The 22,082-nt window shown below is 31.2% G+C and overlaps 1 long non-coding RNA gene across 1 annotated transcript; it reads left to right on the plus strand.

The window, feature by feature from the left end:
* Window positions 1–928: 928 nt before the first annotated feature.
* On the plus strand, window positions 929–9,371 carry LOC126879763 (uncharacterized). Its single transcript, XR_007696253.1, has 2 exons — window positions 929–1,145; window positions 8,179–9,371. It is a non-coding gene; the product is annotated as an uncharacterized LOC126879763 (long non-coding RNA).
* Window positions 9,372–22,082: the final 12,711 nt, after the last annotated feature.

Genomic DNA, 22,082 nt, shown 5'->3' on the forward strand with positions numbered 1-22,082 from the left:
ATAAATATAGCCTAATTTAAAAACTATTGTAATTATTGTTGTGTACCGATTATTTGTGTTTGTGTTGAGAAATATATGCCAAATCAAAATGCTTCTTTAATAGATAATTTTGAAAAAGAACGAAATAATGGGATTCCCTGTTACCATTAACTGCAGAGAAGTAAGTTAAAGAATTTAGATTTCTTAGACTAGGTTTGTTAGAAATAAAATTATTATTAGATTTATCGATCAGAAATTTTTCTTATGAATTTTAGCGTTTGCAGTAGTTAGTTTTAAAAATATTAAATAATTTGTTTTAATGATTATACCTACACTAGGATTATATTGTTGTTAATTAATACATTTCGGCAAGTAATGAAAACCAATTGACATCATTAATTAGAGTAAATATTTATAGATATTATTTATTATAGTAAACAAAAAAAAAAAAAGAATGTGTGTGTACTTTGTACGCACGTAAGAAGATATTCTTCTATTATATAATAGGTAGTTTAAACGAAGTAAATATACTTAAAAGGTTATTTGTACTTATATTATTTAAAAATCAAACTTTCTTATCTGCCACTTTCAAAAAAAAAATATCTTCAAAAATTATATAATAATATACTTACAATCATAAAATCTATAAAAAAATAAAAAAAAATAAAAAAAATAATAACTTGCTTGGGGCTTGTCTAACGGTCACGTTACAAAATTAGCTCTTTAATTATTTTTATAATTATTTCCCCTCGGTCTTTCATTTGATTTCTTTCAACTTCTCTAATTTTCTCGTAAATAAATATTTACGTGACGTCACACTTCAGAGTATGGAACATACTCTACACCTCAGGTAATAATTTGATTCGTGTGCGGAGAATTTGACGTTTTGCTCTGTGAAGTGGCGAGACGAGTGACTTCACTTGTGGCTGGGGATTTGGTTAGCATGGATGGCGTGTGAGGATCAAATTTGGAGGTTAGACCTCGTGTTAGTAAAAATGTGTGACTTTTGAATTATGGATCACCAAACCTATCTAGGAGTGTTTGAGAATAAAGAAGGTATTAATCCAATGGGGTTTACAGCATAACATCATCGTATCACACGGTAAATAGCAATATCTGTTTTTTATAAATAGTTTTTACAACCATTGTTGTCACTCTTGTTCAAGGTGACATAATATATAATCTTTCGGATGTGTGTAATGTGTAAATTTATTCAGTGAATTGTTCTTTGAATTATTCTACTATCTATGAGTAATATCTTTTAATTATTCCCATATCTATAGATAATATTCATTCAGAGAAAATTCTAATATTTTTAACTTTTTGGTTATACTAAAGTCACTTGCAATATCACTTATCAGTCCTAGAATAATTATTTTAAAGAAATCATATTTATTCTGTATTTAAATCCTAAATCCACATGTCTGTAATGAGAACTCACATAAACTTGTCAAGGTCAAGTACTTCAGTAATTAAGAGGTCTCTTTTTGTGTGTTTTTTCTTAGTACTATCTATCAAAAAAACACTTTCCTACTTTTCTTCTTTCTTTCTTTGATTGGTCGTACACATAAGAAATTGAAGTAAACGGGAATTTTGTGTTTTTAGCCATCCATGTGAAATCTTAAATAACACCTCGAAACACCAAGAGGCCAATCTCCAACCATAAGTCACTGGGAGTAGTTACTTGGGGAACAAGCCTTTTGGGGGCATTCCAGCTCCTTTTCGTATTAGCACTTGGACCTACAGGAGGCATGATTTTTGCACTATCCTAGTGCTCATTTCCGGGGATGCGCCAGCAACCTATTTAGGAGTCGTTCGGGTTTGTTTGGGAACTACCAGTGGGTGACATCAGTAACTATTGTGTGTTTATCTCCTATGTTTTATTTTAATGCACTGTTTATTAATTTTGTTTCAGATTTAGTTTACCTATTTATATAACATATTTGTATATTATGGTATTAAGTTCCCAAACTCATGTATCATTTTGCGGTACTGTACGTTGAGCTCTGCGTATTTGCCCAAAAGGTATTACTTCGAATATTTTATTGTTTATTTAGGTCGATTTCATATCATTATGTAAATTTAGGTTGTATTATTTGCTTGTTTCCCAAATATGTTATTTATTCGCTTTATTTCATTTGTTCAGTTAATTCGTCGCTACTTTATTTTATTACATTTGCTCGGGTAATTTAGGTCATCGTTTCGGTATTTACCTTAGCTTCATTTTTACCACTTTTATTAATGCATTTGCTTAATTCTTCATGGTATTTTCTCTTCGCCAGGCTTGTGCCTATTTATTTATATTACTTTTAATATTCATCGGTTTTCAATTCAGTTGTACGTAGCAAGCGTACTATAACCATTTGGTAGAAGACTTATGTAATTTTGTACCCTATATGTAAGTAAGAGGTACTAATACCTGTAATTTTGTAACAGATAACATTATTGTTGTTATCTTAGAGATAACTTTTTGTATAACTTATGTCATTTTAGAGTCACATGATATACACTTTGTGTAACTCAGAGATTGTCAAAAATCTAGTAGTTATTTTTAATAAATATGTATTTATTTTGTATATCAATTATTTTATTATTCCTTTATGTTCATTATTACAGGTTTAATATATCTAATATTTGACAGCAGTGTAAGATACCTGGGAAAATGATCGAAGATCATTTTCATGGCGCCCATGATTTGTTAGATTTATTTATTTTGTTCGTCTTTAGCAATTATCCATCTTCATTCAGTTTCAGTACATTATTCTTATTTTATTATTTCATCTTTTAGTCATCATTACTATCTATATAGAGCTACTGTTCTTCGACAGGCATGCAAACGAGCCGTATCCATCCTTGAGTGTCAAGTGGTTTTCTTGCATCTCTTGCTAGCCAACTCTATTCAGTTTGCCTCTGTCTCTTCCCACTTCTACTTCTATCCCTTCTAATCCCCCTTTCTTCAGTACTCCTGCAAAGTAGTATTTTTTTTTATTTTTCCCTACTTCGGCTTCAATGGAGAAGCCCCTTTTATTTTCATAAGAGCCACAACTATTTAATTACTTAGTTACCTAGTCTTTTCTTTTTTTTTCCTTACTTCTGTTGGAGTATATCTTTCTTTTTTTTTACTTTCACTCCAACAGAAGTTTTCTTATTTTTGTTACACTGGCGCCCAACGTGGGGCCAACCGTTTTATGGTTCTAAGACAGTAGTTCTTTTAGATCAATTTTCTTTTATTGGAATTTTCTGTTTTATTAACTTTTTGATATCTTTGTATACATGTTACTTCTGATTTATTTTTGGTCTTTAAAACTTTACGAATACTAAACAGGTAGACTTATGCTGCTTTTGGTTTTGATTAGTTGATTTCGATACCTCATTTTTAGTTTTAGTGGTACAGCTCATATTTTAGTTTGAATTTTGTATTTTTATTGGAAACTTATTTGTGTATTTAGAATGAGTATACATGACTGACATTATGTTCTATTATTATGGATTTTTAGTCCTTCTACCAATGGTAGTATGTTTGCACGTACAATTAATTATTGACGATATGCATATTTTTTTTTCTAGTGTGGTTATATTTTACACCTAACTAGAAATTATTTTCAGTATTTAGGTATTTTATTTACTTTATTGATTTGATTATTTATATATTTTGCTGGCATTTTGATTTGTTGGTGTGTCGCTAATATTTTCTCCATATGTATATTTGTCTTACAAACTTTAGATTATTTTTTATATTTGTTATTTTTGATATTTGGGTTGTTTGGTAAGACAGGCACACACCACAAAGCAATATCAGTCCAGACATTAGTTTCTATACATGATACGTTGAATTCGAATGGTCGGATGGTTACAGATGGTCATCCAAACTATTTTTCTTTAATTGGTAGTGTTAAACATAACAATTATGATTATTGTATAGTAAAGTAGTTCCATTATCCATCTCAGTTTCTAGTTTTATTATTGTTGATAATAATATTATATCAATGTGGGTACCATAATATAATGCTCATAGAAATCAGATATTTTAGGTTGAGATTTAAACATAAATCTTTTATTAGTTAGAAACATTGGTACTTTTTCTATTAAGTTTAGAACAATCCTCAGAAGAAGATTAACTTAACGGTGTCGTTCAAGCTAATCTCTTCTTCTGTTTGTCTTTAGCTTAGCTCAATCGTTAGTATGGTTAGAAATTTTAGTCTGATTTTTTTTTACCATCTGATAATGCAGGTACCTACATACATTGCTTGATTTCATCTTTGGCTTTGTTGTTGATGACTTTTAATTTATTACTTATTAATTTAATTATTATGTAGTACTTTATGTATGAGTTTATTTTTTTTTTGGTATTAGGTATGGTGCATTTTAATTATTATTATGAGTCAATATTATTAATTGCTAATCCTGTCAGGATTATACAATTAATAAGAACTTCACTTGTATTTTTGTCTAGTTTTTGCACACCTAACCCCTAAGTTCGAAGGGTTGTTGAGTATTATATATTTATATATTTGGATAGGTAAGCTCATACAAGTACTCTTATTTAATATGGATATTATTATGGAACTGTATGTTATGCACTACTTATCTCAGGTTATGTGTTATATTATTTGGAATATTTGATTACTTACTAATTTTTTTTGATCATATTTATATCTTGTTATTGAATTTGCCATATCGGAAAGATGTTGTGGTTTAATTTGTTATTAGGTTACTCTATTGACATTTGTCTCCAATATCTTAAATACTTTATAATAATTTATATCCTTCTATCCTACACAGTATGATTTTGGAATTAGTTTGGAATTTTGATGTAAGTATGTATGAATTCTTGAGTCTTTCATAATTCTTCTTAGAAACTACTTAGTCTGTTGATGCTCAAAGTTGGTGAATATGTGGGTTCGAAGTTCAGCAAGGCGCCATTGCTATCCGATTTCGCAATCTATGTCTTTCATTGCAGAGTAGACAGATGTTTATCTATCATAATATTTCTGGTCAGGAAATGCCTGCAGCATGTCCTAACTATTCTTGTCTAATTAGTCCAATTATTCCAGTTACATATTTACAATTTGATAGGGAAGTATTTAGTTTATATTTTATCTCGTACTTCATAGTATGTTTGTTGTTGACTATCCCTATACGCAGTAGGTTTGTTAAGTCAGTATTTGGAGTGTTTAGACAAATGAGTTGTTCATCAGAGTATATTCCCACTTCTTTCCTTAGGCATTAGTTTTGTTATTAAGATTCTGGAACCTTTCCTGAATAATTCCACGTATGTGAGAACGCATGAATTTGCAGTTTTAATTAAAATTGGTTGCTTGTTCACAACATTTTTTTTCCCTATCACTTATCATATTTTTTTTTCTTCCTATTATTTATCATAGTGCCATAGAACTTGTAAGTTCACCATTCATTCTGTTTTCCTACTTATTCTTACATTATTAGTACTTTATCTGTGTCTGGCTATTCTCATACATCTGTTGTAGCAACATGCTATAGTTCGCGAATACCAGCACAAATTCAGTTTAGGTAGTTTCTATATTTTAGTCAATATACCTTAGGTATTTATCTTACTTTTGATTTAGTTTGGTTACATCTCTGTTACTTACGCCCGGTTTCCGAAAGGATGATCATCTCAAAAATTATGTAATCGACGATTAAGAATAGATTAAATGCGTCAGAAACGTCAACCAAACTAGTTTTAACAACAGTCGATCACCTGACAAAAGATTAATCGTTAGTTAACAGCCGATCATGAGTGTTTTGAGTCTCGGAAAGGTCGATTAACCAGTTTCGCTTGTCAAACGGCGGTAAAAATGGACTGTTACCTAATCTGCGACTATCCGTCGATTAACGGGCTGTTAAGAGTTTTTTTTAGTTTTTTAATTACTGTAATTAACAAATACCGGGAAAAATTGTCAAATAACACATATATAAATGATATAAATCATATTGTTCAATAAAAATAAGATTTTTTTATGGAAGAAATAATTTAAAATATTTATTTAACTTGCAGAACATGGATATCTCGGACATTTTTTATATTTGATTATATAATTTATATTTTTTTTCTTTTAAAAATGTAAGATAACAAGGATGCTAGACTCATAGAGTTATTTTTTGAGAGGCCAGAGCTCTAAAAAGCAGAACATAATGATTATAGCGATGTAAATAAGAGGGAAAACGTGTGAGAAATTATAGCTAAACTTTGAAGACAATAAAACAACCGGTAAATAAATTAAAAATAAATATAAAAAGTAAATATATAGACCAAAAATAAAAATACGATTATAAAATATTATAGATCATAAATAAAATGTTTTATATCTCCAACTCTCGTCACATTACCTAGCTTCATTTTTAAAATGCCCTCGTTCAATTCTTGCTCCAAACAAAAGTGACAGTACGTAAGAGAGAATGCACCTTTAGAATCTAAAGATACAAGTTTGGACTTAGAGGTTAATATAATTGAAATTTTGAAGGATAACAGCCAATTGTGACAGTATCGCTACCAAATCGTATGTCAGATCATCGACTACATGATCTAAGATCATGCAATTTTACAATTATTGGCGTTTGAGAAACCCATCACAGGTTAACAGTTGATCAAACCTGACAGCCGATTAGATGATCGGAGATTTGAATAACGTTTCGGAAACCGGCTGTTAGTCTGTTGGTAATTTTTTTTTGTGACTTATTTTGATTACTTAGTTTGGATAGGTTCATATTACCGGATGAGGGTGTATGTAGACCTAATTTATTTATTTTGTTCAGTATTAGTTACCATTGGATCCAATAATTTAGTTTATTTAGTATTAGTAAGAATTGGTCCATAAATTTGCCTGATCGTTCTTCTTTGGATATACTCCTATATAAATCTGGTGTCCATTGATAGTCCGATTCTGGATAAGTGTCCGATTCTTCATTTATTTTGTGTATTTGGTTGGATAGGTTCGTATTACCGGATGTGGGTGTACGTAGACCTGATCTGTTTATGTGGTTTAGTATTGGTGTGAATTGGTCCATAAATTTGCCTGGTCGTTCTTCTTTGGATATGCCTTTTATGAATCTGGTGTCCACTGATAGTTCGACTTTGGATTAAGTGTCCGATTCCACATCTATTTTGGTTATTGAGTTTTGGATTCCTTTGGTATGGTTATTATTGGTATTATTTGGCATTAGTGAGAGTTGTTCCATAAATCTTCCTGATTGTTCTTCTCTGGATATACTATTATGAATCTGGTGTCCATTGTTAGTTCAATTTTGGAATAAGTGTTCAATTCTTTACTTATTTTAGTTACTGATTTTTTTTATTCACTTTGGTACATTTACTTTTGATATGGTTCGAATTGGCTCACACCTTTTCCTGGTTGTTCCGTCCTTGGATATACCCTTTATAAATCTGATGTCCATGGATAGTTCAATTTTGGTTTTGGTGCCCAGTTCGACACTTAGCATTATTATGAACTTTAGTGCAATATTTAGTTCTGTTTTGACTTTTAAGCAATATTATGTCAATATTTGGTAGCAGAGAGTAACATAGTAACATTTTAGCATGAGTTTGAGTCATATATTTATTTATTTCTCCTTGATCATTAGTTTATGCTTATTGGTAATCTTGCGAATCAACGTGGATTGTTAGACTATTGTAAATTTAGTTGTTAATATTTTGAAGTTTAGAAAAAAAAATTTTATGGATAAATTTTTTTTCCCGAGTAGAAGGGGATTCTAACGGTCACGTTACAAAATTAGCTCTTTAATTATTTTTATAATTATTTCCCCTCGGTCTCTCATTTGATTTCTTTCAACTTCTCTAATTTTCTCGTAAATAAATATTTACGTGACGTCACACTTCAGAGTATGGAACATACTCTACACCTCAGGTAATAATTTGATTCGTGTGCGGAGAATTTGACGTTTTGCTCTGTGAAGTGGCGAGACGAGAGACTTCACTTGTGGCTGGGGATTTGGTTAGCATGGATGTCGTGTGAGGATCAAATTTGGAGGTTAGACCTCGTGTTAGTAAAAATGTGTGACTTTTGAATTATGAATCACCAAACCTATCTAGGAGTGTTTGAGAATAAAGAAGGTATTAATCCAATGGGGTTTACAGCATAACATCATCGTATCATACGGTAAATAGCAATATCTGTTTTTTATAAATAGTTTTTACAACCATTGTTGTCACTCTTGTTCAAGGTGACATAATATATAATCTTTCTGATGTGTGTAATGTGTAAATTTATTCAGTGAATTGTTCTTTGAATTATTCTACTATCTATGAGTAATATCTTTTAATTATTCCCATATCTATAGATAATATTCATTCAGAGAAAATTCTAATATTTTTAACTTTTTGGTTATACTAAAGTCACTTTCAATATCACTTATCAGTCCTAGAATAATTATTTTAAAGAAATCATATTTATTCTGTATTTAAATCCTAAATCCACATGTCTGTAATGAGAACTCACATAAACTTGTCAAGGTCAAGTACTTCAGTAATTAAGAGGTCTCTTTTTGTGTGTTTTTTCTTAGTACTATCTATCAAAAAAACACTTTCCTACTTTTCTTCTTTCTTTCTTTGATTGGTCGTACACATAAGAAATTGAAGTAAACGGGAATTTTGTGTTTTTAGCCATCCATGTGAAATCTTAAATAACACCTCGAAACACCAAGAGGCCAATCTCCAACCATAAGTCACTGGGAGTAGTTACTTGGGGAACAAGCCTTTTGGGGGCATTCCAGCTCCTTTTCGTATTAGCACTTGGACCTACAGGAGGCATGATTTTTGCACTATCCTAGTGCTCATTTCCAGGGATGCGCCAGCAACCTATTTAGGAGTCGTTCGGGTTTGTTTGGGAACTACCAGTGGGTGACATCAGTAACTATTGTGTGTTTATCTCCTATGTTTTATTTTAATGCACTGTTTATTAATTTTGTTTCAGATTTAGTTTACCTATTTATATAACATATTTGTATATTATGGTATTAAGTTCCCAAACTCATGTATCATTTTGCGGTACTGTACGTTGAGCTCTGCGTATTTGCCCAAAAGGTATTACTTCGAATATTTTATTGTTTATTTAGGTCGATTTCATATCATTATGTAAATTTAGGTTGTATTATTTGCTTGTTTCCCAAATATGTTATTTATTCGCTTTATTTCATTTGTTCAGTTAATTCGTCGCTACTTTATTTTATTACATTTGCTCGGGTAATTTAGGTCATCGTTTCGGTATTTATCTTAGCTTCATTTTTACCACTTTTATTAATGCATTTGCTTAATTCTTCATGGTATTTTCTCTTCGCCAGGCTTGTGCCTATTTATTTATATTACTTTTAATATTCATCGGTTTTCAATTCAGTTGTACGTAGCAAGCGTACTATAACCATTTGGTAGAAGACTTATGTAATTTTGTACCCTATATGTAAGTAAGAGGTACTAATACCTGTAATTTTGTAACAGATAACATTATTGTTGTTATCTTAGAGATAACTTTTTGTATAACTTATGTCATTTTAGAGTCACATGATATACACTTTGTGTAACTCAGAGATTGTCAAAAATCTAGTAGTTATTTTTAATAAATATGTATTTATTTTGTATATCAATTATTTTATTATTCCTTTATGTTCATTATTACAGGTTTAATATATTTAATATTTGACAGCAGTGTAAGATACCTGGGAAAATGATAGAAGATCATTTTCATGGCGCCCATGATTTGTTAGATTTATTTATTTTGTTCGTCTTTAGCAATTATCCATCTTCATTCAGTTTCAGTACATTATTCTTATTTTATTATTTCATCTTTTAGTCATCATTACTATCTATATAGAGCTACTGTTCTTCGACAGGCATGCAAACGAGCCGTATCCATCCTTGAGTGTCAAGTGGTTTTCTTGCATCTCTTGCTAGCCAACTCTATTCAGTTTGCCTCTGTCTCTTCCCACTTCTACTTCTATCCCTTCTAATCCCCCTTTCTTCAGTACTCCTGCAAAGTAGTATTTTTTTTTATTTTTCCCTACTTCGGCTTCAAGGGAGAAGCCCCTTTTATTTTCATAAGAGCCACAACTATTTAATTACTTAGTTACCTAGTCTTTTCTTTTTTTTCCTTGCTTCTGTTGGAGTATATCTTTCTTTTTTTTTACTTTCACTCCAACAGAAGTTTTCTTATTTTTGTTACACTTGAACCCACTTCACGTCTACCGCGCCGTACGAAAGTTGACGCCATTTCAAACTGCACCAAACTCTCGTATACGTTATGTTGGAATATACACAAACTAAACGTTTACATCATAAATTTATATGAATTTAATAAAATTATTAGTTTGATTTTTGTCGAAATAAAATACAACAAAATATAGAGTAAGAAAATGATATATGAGATGAAGGTTTGTAGAAAGTTTGTTCGTAATCAGATTATGTAAATTAAAGCATTGCCTACTAATAGGTAACTACATTATTTTGTTTACATTTTTCAAATAGATAGGTATTGAAACTATTAAGTATTTCCAATTGAAACATTTAGAATTAAGTAGCTGCGGCTTTTCAAAACTATTTAAAAAGTCACTATAATCATAAATTTGATTTTATTTCTGTCCACACATCAATAAAAACTAATATTATACAGTATTTTTGTTTACCGATAACCTCCATATTGAACAATTATTGACAGATCATTTCAAAATTTCAACACCCAATCAGAGCCCGTATAACAACTAATACCATACTGTCGGTGTGCGCATGCGCGCGGATCAATCAAATTTTACCCTCAATCGATTCGCCGCTAAAGAAGAATATCTTCAAAAAAGAAAAATATCTGACAAGTATTGACATAAACGTGGCCATGATGGAAAGTCACATTTTAATGTTTTGACAGTGCTTTTACGTCAGAAATATTGACCTACGTAATCTTGCTTTTGTAGTAAAAATACTATAGAAGCACAGGAGCGGTCAAGATGACGGCTATTAGAATTTTCTATCGCCAGTCGTTTTCGTATCCTTTTTTACTTGAAAAAACCTATATTGAATTAATACCAACTATTAAAAGACATATTTAGTTAATTTAAATAAATTATTTAATTATTTAAGCACAATTTATGTAATAGCAAAAATTTTTAATTTTGCTTGTACAAGACCTACACACAATTTTTTTACATAGGTATATGACAAATTTCTCATGCTCTATTTTTGCTGCAGTTCCCTGTTTGCCACTTCTTCTTCGCTACGGATGTTTGCTATCATCATAGCTATTTTAATTTTTGGGTCAGTAATTCTCAATAGTTGTTTTGAGCTGCATCCAAACCATTCTCTTAGGTTCCTCAGCCATAAAATTCATCTTCTTCCGATGCTTCTTCTGCCATCTACCTCTCTTTGCATTATGAGTCGCAGGATGCCATACTTCTCACATCTCCGAGATACTGTAGCTTTTGTCACTGCCTACGTTTATTATTTGATTGGGGTGTTGTATCTCTAATTTTTATCCGTTGATGTTGTCCTGCTATAAGTCATATGATCTTGTCGCAATTCTTGTGCTAACTAAAGTAGGAAAGTTTTCCTAGATAATTGACAACCAGTAACTTCCTTATACAGAATCCAAGCATTTATTCCTACCATATCTAAGATATTAAAAAAAGTCTGCAACGGCCATCTTCTTGAAGCTGATTTGGTTGAACACTGTATGGCCATCTGATCTACAACGTCTACTCGGTATTTTGTGTGGTTGTAGTAGGTAATGGCTTCAGGTTTCTTCTTTTTATCTATGCCTATTTCAATATTGTTTGAGTATACAGAACTCAGCGCTAGAAGATTTTTGACCATTTTTCTCTGGTATATCTGGTTTCCCTGGTTAGCTCAAGTCTTCGTGTATGTAAAGTTTTGATTTGTACAATTCCATTTTTTCGTTTTTTTTTGGCGGAGAAATGTCCTTTCTTGCTCGGTTTATTTTTCTAGTACTGCTGGTAGCCTTCTTTCTTAATTCTTTTTGTGTCGTGACATTTCTTCCTTTATTCATAAATGGGTCCATTTTAGACGTCTAATTACATGTTCCCCTAGAAGTTGATTATCTGTAAGTCTTTCCGTAGGTAAGGAAATACGTGCAATAAATATTTGGACTAGGCATTAGCTGTAAGCCAGAATTTGATTCCAAACTTATCGGATTTATACGCCATGTACCTACTGGGTGAAGTGACATCTTGCCTTTGTGGGAAAAAGCTGTTCGTCAAGGGATATAATATTTTAGTTAGCTCCTCCGTAAGAAGGACCGCATTTTTTCTAGGTAGACATCAACGTAGTCAAAAAGTATTTAGGTACACTAAGTATCTACCTGTAAATTTAATCCTTAAACAGATGTAGCAAAGTACTAAATTATAAGTTTCTACAATAACTATAAATAAGTAGTAATACAGAGGCTCAAAAATAGAAAGCAGTCAAAATGACCGCCCTGGTGTTTCTAGGTAAATATTAACTCATCGCAAAAAGTAATTACACTAAGTACCTGTACAGGAGGAATTATAATCCTCAAATAAATCTAGGAAAAGTCCTAAATTATCAACTTTCTAAAACAACTAGGAATAAGTAATATAGAGGGTCAAAAATAGTCAAAATGACCGCTCTGGTGTTTCTAGTGTTAATCTGACTCATGTATATCGGTAATTTCAGACATATATTATACATTTTAAAGTAGAAGACTTTAAAATGATATTGCCAATATTTATTTATTGCCACAAGAAAATAGTTTTAGAACAACATTATTGAAACGAGTTGTACTTGCATTTTTTTGATTGTATAATTAATAGCTGTCGCCGCCTTCCTTCTTTCAGCTGACGTCTCCAGTCCTTTCTGTTCTGCCATTTCCCGTCTCTAAGGTCTCGTCTTTCCATGGCCTCGTCCACTTCATCCCTCCATGATCTTCGGGGTATACCTCTTCTTCTCTCCTATTGGGCTCAAATCCGAAATTTTTGATATCCACGTACGATCTGCTCTTCTCAAATGTGCATACCAAATTTAACGTATTTCTTCAATTTAGCTGGGTATGTCTTATTCTACTGCCATTCTCCGTTTTATCTCATCATTTCTAATGCCATCTGTTCTTGTCACTTTGCAGCTTCTTCTCATGAACTGCTTTCACTTTCACTTTCAGTTACTGTAATTTTGGAAACATAATTCAATAATTATTAAAAGTAATAAAAAATGAAATTAAAAAATTTCTTAAATTAAATCGGTGATCCGTTTTAATGAATCTCAGTTTTATTTATAGTTTTTACACTATCAGAAAGTAGAGATTTTAGCAAATCAAACGCCCATCAGCTATTTTTTAAAGAAGATATTTTAATGTGAGAATTATCGATAGAAAATTAGGGTAGTTTTTCGATATTAGATCGAAATAAAAGGCAAAAATCAATATTTTAAATTTAAAAATTACCCTGTGTTTGATACATAAAAAGTACCACCAGATTTGCATTAAATGTTGTAGTTCTTTGTAGAAGATAAAAATGGAAAAAACAAAAACTCACTTATTTCAATGTTTCGCACAAATTTTGAATTATGTGAAAACAATGTAAATGTCAAAGATGATTTTTAATCTTTTTATTACCTACAACTTTACTTATTTTTTTTCCCGACCTTAGACCGCCCGTAATTTTTTTTCCTGTAATTTTTGTTATATTTTCTTTCTTTTACAAAGGGTCCTATCCCTTTACTACTTTTGTTGGGCATTAAAAATTGTAGGCCCTGACCTAATAATGAAATCAGAGTGCAATAAAAGAAGAAAAAGTTATTTTGAATAAAACCGTTACTAACTTATGTAAAAATTTAAAACTTTACGCAGACGATGTTACTGTTTATACTTAATTAAAAAATATAGCACTACAAACTTAAATGTTATAAAGTCTTGTACACGACCACAAAACTTGACGCTGAAAATAGGTTTAAATTTAATAGTTTCGACGAAAAAGAAGCAACATGTTGTGTTTAATAAAAGCATAACTCAGTTTATCACTAACTTAACATAAAATAATTTTTGTTTTGAAACAACCACAAGAAGTAAACTTTTTGGGTATAACTTTTACTAGAAAATTGGAAGTCGCATATTAACAAACTTCTACAATATTGCCAATCAAGATTGAACGTACAAAAAGTTTTATCTAACAGACATTGGGATGCAGATTTTAAAGTATATACCATTATATGCATATAAATTAGTAGTTATGAATAAATCAAATTATAGTTGCATGTGTTAAGATACTTCAACAAAACTATTAAAGAAAACGTAAAAATATTAAATCTACAGCTTCTATGTGAAATCTTCTACTGGGTGCATTCACCATTAGTTCCCTTAGTAACTTACTGAAAGTCTAGCTGACTAAAGAACCACTTCTATATTTAAGACAACAACTACTAACCTTTAAAATTTTATTGCCAAAATTTCAGAGCAGAAACAACATTCTATATTCTCTTAAATTAAATTTTATTATATTTATATAAAATAAATATTTATTAACTAAAAAATCACCAAGTTTTTCATAGAGTAATCGCTAAAAACTATTGACATATACATACAGACAGTGTGACAAACCCAAATGGAATAAATTCATAATTTCGTGAATGAGAGATTTTGGGAAAAAGTCCCGAAAGAGGTCGATTTTTATTTTTGAATTATGATTTTTTGGCATGTAATATATTATCATACCACTAACGTCATCAGTCTGGACGTGATGACGTAATCGATGATTTTTTAAATGTGAATAGGGGTAGTGTGCTAGCTCATTTAAAAGGTATCAGTAATATACACATTAACATAATTATACAGTCTGTGTTCTATGTTCTGTGTTATTTTTGTTCTCATATGTATCTCCATTAGCACCTGATTTGATTTTCTTTGCCAATCTCCATTAGCCTCCTTTATACCACCAAAAACTTTTCTCAAGATTTTTCTCTTCCGAATCTCTAGCTTTATTTCTTCTTTTTAATTCATCGTACAAGTTTCACATGCCATTTCACACACCTTTGGTCTCAATATTGCTTAGTAAGTTCAAATCTTGACTGCCATGGACACGTTTTTTACCTTCAACACTGCGTTTATTGATGTATGATCCTACTACTTTGCTACGATATTACAACTGTTTATATATTCCTCTCTCTTCGTCCCCTCTGTAACGTGTTACTCCAAGTTAGTCGATTGTGCTTAGTTTTATACTCTCTGAATTTGTCCTAAGAGTGATCCATTTATTTTCTTCTGCATTGTCCCCTCTCATTTCCATATATTTGGTGCTTCCTTGGTTTATAATTAGGCCATATTTTCTAGCTTCTTCTTCAAATTTTGTGAACAATTTTGGAAGTTCTATTTTTGACCATGTCAGAAACACCAAGTCATCTGCAAAACCTATGCACTGTTGTTTTTTGTTCAGAATCGTGCTGGTTGTAGGGATGTTGGCTCATCTTAATATATTTTCTAGTACTAGGCACTAGGTTGGGTAAGTCTGTTGACAGGGAGTATCCTTGATTTTATTCTCTATTGAGGTTAAACTGTGATTCCTGGTGATCTCATTGTTATATATAGTCTGTTTCAGAAGGTAGAGCCGTAGGCCTATTTAAAATCAATAAAGAGCACATGCAAGCCCAGATTTTGTTTATAACTATTGCTATGTAATAATTTTAGCATAAAAATTTTATCGGTTATTTCTCTTCCGTGTCTGCATCCAGCCTGGTATTTTCCTAGTATCCTTGATTCATATGTTTTTATTCTGGTTCTTAAAACTTATTACCAGCGCCTTCTCGCAAAGAGCAATTCTAACAGTGCGATTGCTATGTAATTGTAATATATAGTTTTATCTCCTTTCTTGTGAATTGGGCAGATGAGTGCTGTGTTACATTGCTCCAGCATCCTGGCTCCAGGTATTACTATAACATTACAAGAAGTTATCACCTTTCAGAAAACCATATTATTTTACAAAAGCTTGCGAGATAGCAGGTAGCAAGATAAATGTTCCTTGACTTTTGCTGATGGTTTATCTGGTTTAAATATTAAAATGATTTAAGCAGCTTTTCATATATCTGGGAGCAGAGACTACGTTATTTTTAAAACAGCAACAGCAAACTTGTAACTTTCAGTAACTCATGAAAGTTACAAGTTTTTTTAAACTTTATTGTTAATAAAATTGTTTCTATATTTTTTTAAGATTATGGTAGGGGAGCCCAAGCTAGGATTTTTGCAGTTACTTGAGCGCGTCAGATTATCATATGGGGAGAAACCTGGTGCCCTGCAGATGTACCTCTACCATAATATATTATATTGGTTCTTAACACAGGGCAGTTCGTTTAGGGGGGCCCGAAATAAAATCTATCCTTAAAAATACTCGAAATTGTCAGATTAAGATAAGGTAAGTTAAGTACATGCAAAAGAGTGTATATTTCAAAAATATGACGATTTGAGCGGGGCGTAAGGAAATGGGTGAGTTAAAAAGTTTCACAAAAAAAAAGCGAGTAATTCGCGAAATGAACGTTAGATCGAAAAACTGAAAAATACGTGTTTAATATTTTTCAAAAATTTATCGAAGGATGCCAAACATGACCCCCTACGGAGAGGGGTGGGGGTAAATTTAAAATTTTTAATACAAATCCCGCGATATTTCTCAAAATAAATATTAGATCGAAAAAGTGCAAAATACACTTAATCAATATTTTTGAAAAATCTATCGAATGGTATCAAATACGACCCCCTACGGAGGTGAGGTGGGGGGTTACTTTAAATCTTAAATAGGAGCCCCAAATTTTTATTCTAGATTTGGATTCTTTACTTCAAAATAGGCAACTTTTATTCGAAACATTTTTTCAAATTATGGATAGATGGCGCTATAATTGGAAAAAACGATTGTTGGAAATGGAGAATTAAATTAAAAAGTGGCAAGCGCCCACTAAAATGGAAAACTTTACTTAACTTTTTTCGGTTTTAGGACCTACTCTTCACAACCCAATAGGTCCCCAAAGCGCTCGAGTTACTGCACATTTAGCATACTTTGCTCCCCTACTATTATGGGTGATTAGAATTGATTTTATTACTTACATTAAAATAAAAAAAAAGTTGAAACATTTGAAAAAAGTCTTTGAAAATATTATAACAAAAAGAAACATATAAAATATAAGCTTAATTAAATTGTATATTGTCAAACTGTATACCAACTGTTCTGTATTTCAAATTTGAAATGAAATTCGACTTTTTCCTTGTGGTAGAACTTATATTTTTCTGAATAGCTTACGGATTTAATTAGCAAATGGATAAGGTTTCTCGGTGTTTATTTTTACCACGAAGAGGAAATATAGAATTTTCCGATGACTTCCTCATTTCCTGACAAAAGACCTATATTTAACAATCCACCAGACACTCCCCCTAGTTTTCATGTACTGCAGTATGAAAAAGCCGGTGGCACGCCTACCAAAGTCAGAGGAAACTCGAGCATTTACAGTGAGACCGCAGTGTAGCAAAAGCTCATAGCCCGGCTATACGCGCGTGTACACACCGAACGCTGAAAGCTTCACAGCTTCGCGATCGGGCGGCGTGCACGGTCTGAGCTTTCTCTCGAGATTCTCAAACGAGCTTTTTAAAGCACTTTAACCCGGGAATTACGCTAGTGATGCACCTGAGTCTTGACTAAAGTTTGCCGATCTCGTCGATGTGGGGATATGGGATTATTTACCGTTGATTTGATGGGACTTGGATTTAGTGTTTACAAGGGTACACATATTGTCATGATTATTTTAATATGTTTTGTTGGTTTAGCGCCTTAAATTTTTTAATGTATTATTCATAAAGGATATCAAAAATATTAAAAAAAATAATAATAAAAATAGTATTTAAAAAAGTATAAGTATGTTTATTTTGAATATAATAATATGATGGTTTATTCGTCAACTTATAATTAAGCATTAACAAGAATAATATTATTCTTAGAAAAAAATATAAATACATAAAGGTAAATAAAGGTAAACAGAACATTTGATTCAATTCATTATAGTCAGTTGGTCTATTTGTATAGGACACTAATAACATTTCAGAATTATTAATAATAATTAAAAATGTCCTTCTGGTCATAATTATTTACCTTTGTATTTTTTACCAAAATTTTACTTTTGTTTTTAAACTATCACTTTGTACTTAAAAAATATATTATTGGAGTACTAGAAAGATTTTACTTTACACCACTAGCCGTGCAGGATATTTTATTTTACTTGAGATTAACAGACTAATTTCTTTTATACAGAAATATTTGGGATTTTTGACCTATTGACAGTTGATTGATTGACATAATATTATAAATTTTATTTTTTGCTACTTTTGATAATATTTTAATATAGTGTTTATGGTATTATTGCAGATTATTATAATTATTTAATGGATTATTTCATTCATAGAAAATTTGACCAATAGAAACCTATAAGAATAAAAATTACAGCGGGAATTTTTTACGATAATTTCCCGTCGTCAAGTATTACGAGGTACCCTTCGTTGCTATGAACAGGTAAAAATGAACATTCAGCGACATTAATGACAATTAATGTTTTACATCATGTCAAATAGAACACCATCAACAGGTTTAGCAAATATTCAGGCGAAGATATTAATAAAATATTAGTTAAAATAATTTAGAAAACAGTTATATTCATAAAATTCAGTGCCACGTCACGAGGCACCTCGTTTGAAAGGTCATCTAATTACCGTTGCAACGGTATATTATTTTAATATTTACTTTTGCAGAGTTAACTAATATTATGTACTTAGTTAAGTATGAGTCAAAAGTATGAGATAAAATGATTATTTCAGAAATAGATACTTACAAAAATTTTAAAGCACGTTAATTTAACTTTCGAATGGCCATCAATTTCTGCATTGATGCATTTGATCTCTTAACTGGGGTTTAGTTGGTTTGTAATTTAGCATCCCAGGTGAATATAAACTGACTAACTTTCTGAATAATTTGTCGGTCTTTCAGTCGGGAACTATTGCCGTGGGATTGGTAACTAAATATACTCAATGCTGTCTTAGATTAGAAGTATACACTTTTAGATCCTTTTCTATTCCTGTCATGTTTACGAAATCTAATAACTCTTGAAGTGTCTGTAGCCTGTCGAATAAAATATCAGTACTGTACCTCTTTGATTGTAACATTCGTTGCTTAATAGACTCGTACGACATATTTCTGCGTCCAGTACAAATTTTATATGATACATGTATCTCTACCACCAATGTTTCTGGTCTCTAATATGTTCAAAAGCCTTTTAATAATCGATGAAAGCCGCATAAGTATCTTTACGTTAAATGAATGTCGACTCGTTTCAAGTTCTCTGTTTAACCCAGTCACGTGTACCCAGTGCATTCCTAAATACAAACTGGTATATGGTGGTTTCGTCTACGCCTATTTCGTAATGACTTCTTATTCTTAACCTAATTAACCTGCATTCGTCACATCTTTTTGCCCGCTGCTTCTTTGGAATTGCTGTAAAAAAAGACTTAGAAGTTCAGGTAAAATTTTGTCCCGTCCAATTGGTTTCTGGATTCTGGCTGATTTTATTGCATGAAGAATTTCATATCTTAAAATTTCAACTCCTTTCTGATTTACGTTGCTGTGCATATTTGGTCTGTCATCCTAAAACAGGTCAGTTGTATAATTACTCCATATTTCAAGTATCTCTCGTAGTCAATAATACTAATAGGCTATTGATTATATTTAAAATAAGATAGCTAAAAGGAACTACAACGTTAACGGGGTTTTATTATTTGATATGGTCAATGGACATCTATATATGAAAAAACCGCGGAGTACTTCCGTTTAAAGGGGTGCGTTTTTGAGAAATGGGTGAATTAGTCCCTGGGCACAGGTTACATTAGGGTGAGTTCTATGCACTTTTCGTACAAACACGTCTACATAAAAATTGTTCCTGGTTAAATTTCCGATCTAAATATAACTTTTTAAAGTCAAAGATACTTTTTTTTACAAAAATATATTCAAAAGAAAAAGCACAAAGAAACCCAAAAGAAAGAAATTTTGTTTTTTGTCCCATAACTTTTGTCCACGAAGATATAGGTATAGACATTGCTTTACAGAAAAAAGATTTACATATTTTCTCTTTCAAATGATGTTTGGTAGAGGTCATTAGGATTTACAGTTTTCGAAATATGATTTTTCAAAGTTCGCCACTCACAGCAATTTTGGGCAATTTTCCTTGTTATTTCGCAAATATTGTTCTGTAACTTTTTTCTACGTAACTTTAGGTATATGCAATGGTACGCGTAATAGGAATAGAAATCAATTACCTTTTAAATGGTCTACTGTATAACGTTGTACGACTTTTTTAAAGAGATGATGGTTTTTCAAGGTTTAATATTACATTTTTTACGATTATTTTTGAAATTTGTACATGAATATACTATCTACCTATATATTGCGCAACAAAGAGGGCTTACTTTCTGTTTTTTAAAATGGTGTATCATCTATATTTAAATACATAATGGAAACCGAGTGATTCTTTGATATTTTTTTACCTGTATTATTTAAAATTATTTCTTTTACAAAAATTACATAAACATTAGTCTTAAAAAACATCACTTTAGATAAAATTATTTAAACGTTGACATTTAAAATTTTTTCAAAATCAAAGTCCATCTCTTTGTTAGCATTAGCTTCAATATCTTCCTCTGACACCTCAGTTATCTTAGAGTTCCCACAATTAGTACCCATGCACATGCATCCTTTGCAGAATATTGAACTAATATCTATCTTCCTACAACCGCAGTTTTTTGTACATCCTTTAGTACATTTACATGCTATTTTTTCAAGCAAATCTTGTGGTGCAGGAACTTTGACAGTAATTATAGGAATTAATCCATATTTTGAAGTTTGCCCGGTCGAGTCAAGTGGATCCAAGGTATTACCTATAAAAAAATAAGATTCAATCATAACACACAATCACATAAAAAGTTATATTGAGGAGTTTAAAAATAATCCTAAAATCAAAAATCGTTGCAAGTACTTATTACAATTTGAAAAAGCATATTTTATTCAAAAATAACCCTAGAATTTTTTATAATACACCATTTTAAAGAAAGCAGAATATAATATATATCATATAGAAAAAAAAGTTATAATGGGAAATTTAAAAAATAATCGTAAAAAATATAAAAACTCGTTAAAAGTATAAAGTCTTGAAAAAGATAACCTCTTTAAAAGAAGTCGTACAACGTTATACAGTAGACCATTTTAAAGGTAATTGATTTCTATTCCTCTTAAATGTACCATTGCATATTTATACCTAAAGTTACGTACAAAAACGTTACAGAACAATATTTGCGAAATAACAAGGAAAATTGCCCAAAATTGCTGTGAGTGGCGAAATTTAAAAAATCATATTTCCAAAACTGTAAATTCTAATGACCTCTACTAAACACCATTTTAAAGAGAAAATATGTATGTTTTTTTTCTGTGAAGCAATGTCTATACCTATATCCTCGTGGACAAAAGTTATAGGACAAAAAACAAAATTTCTTTCTTTTGGGTTTCTATGTGCATTTTCTTTTGAATATGTTTTTGTAAAAAAAAGTATCTTTGACTTTTAAAAGTTATATTTATATTGGAAATTTAACTAGGAATAATTTTTATGTAGATATGTTTGTACCGAAAGGTCATAGAACTCACCCTAATGTAACCTGTGCCCAGGGACAAATTCACCCATTACTCAAAAACGCACCCCTTTAAATGGTAGCACTCCGCGGTTTTTTCATATATAGACATTCATTTGCCATATGAAATAATAAAACCACGTTAACGTTGTAGTTCCTTTCTATAGTACATAATCAATAGTCTATAATAAAGTATTAGTATATTACTTATGAAACAGGATACTTCACGGATTTTCTTGAGCATTTTGAACTGTTTTGTAAATTCTGCCTTTCATTTCTTTTCCGATATTTTTATTTCTCCATATTGTGTCATTCAGGCAATCCGCGGCTCTGTTTGCTCTATTCACTTGATCTTCCACTTCTGTTTCGGGCCTCCCGTAGCTAGATAGTGTGATGCCGAGGTATTTCAACTCCATCACTTGTTCT

This window comes from Diabrotica virgifera, chromosome 2, assembly GCF_917563875.1.
Source record: "Diabrotica virgifera virgifera chromosome 2, PGI_DIABVI_V3a".
In the NCBI taxonomy this organism is placed as follows: domain Eukaryota; kingdom Metazoa; phylum Arthropoda; class Insecta; order Coleoptera; family Chrysomelidae; genus Diabrotica; species Diabrotica virgifera.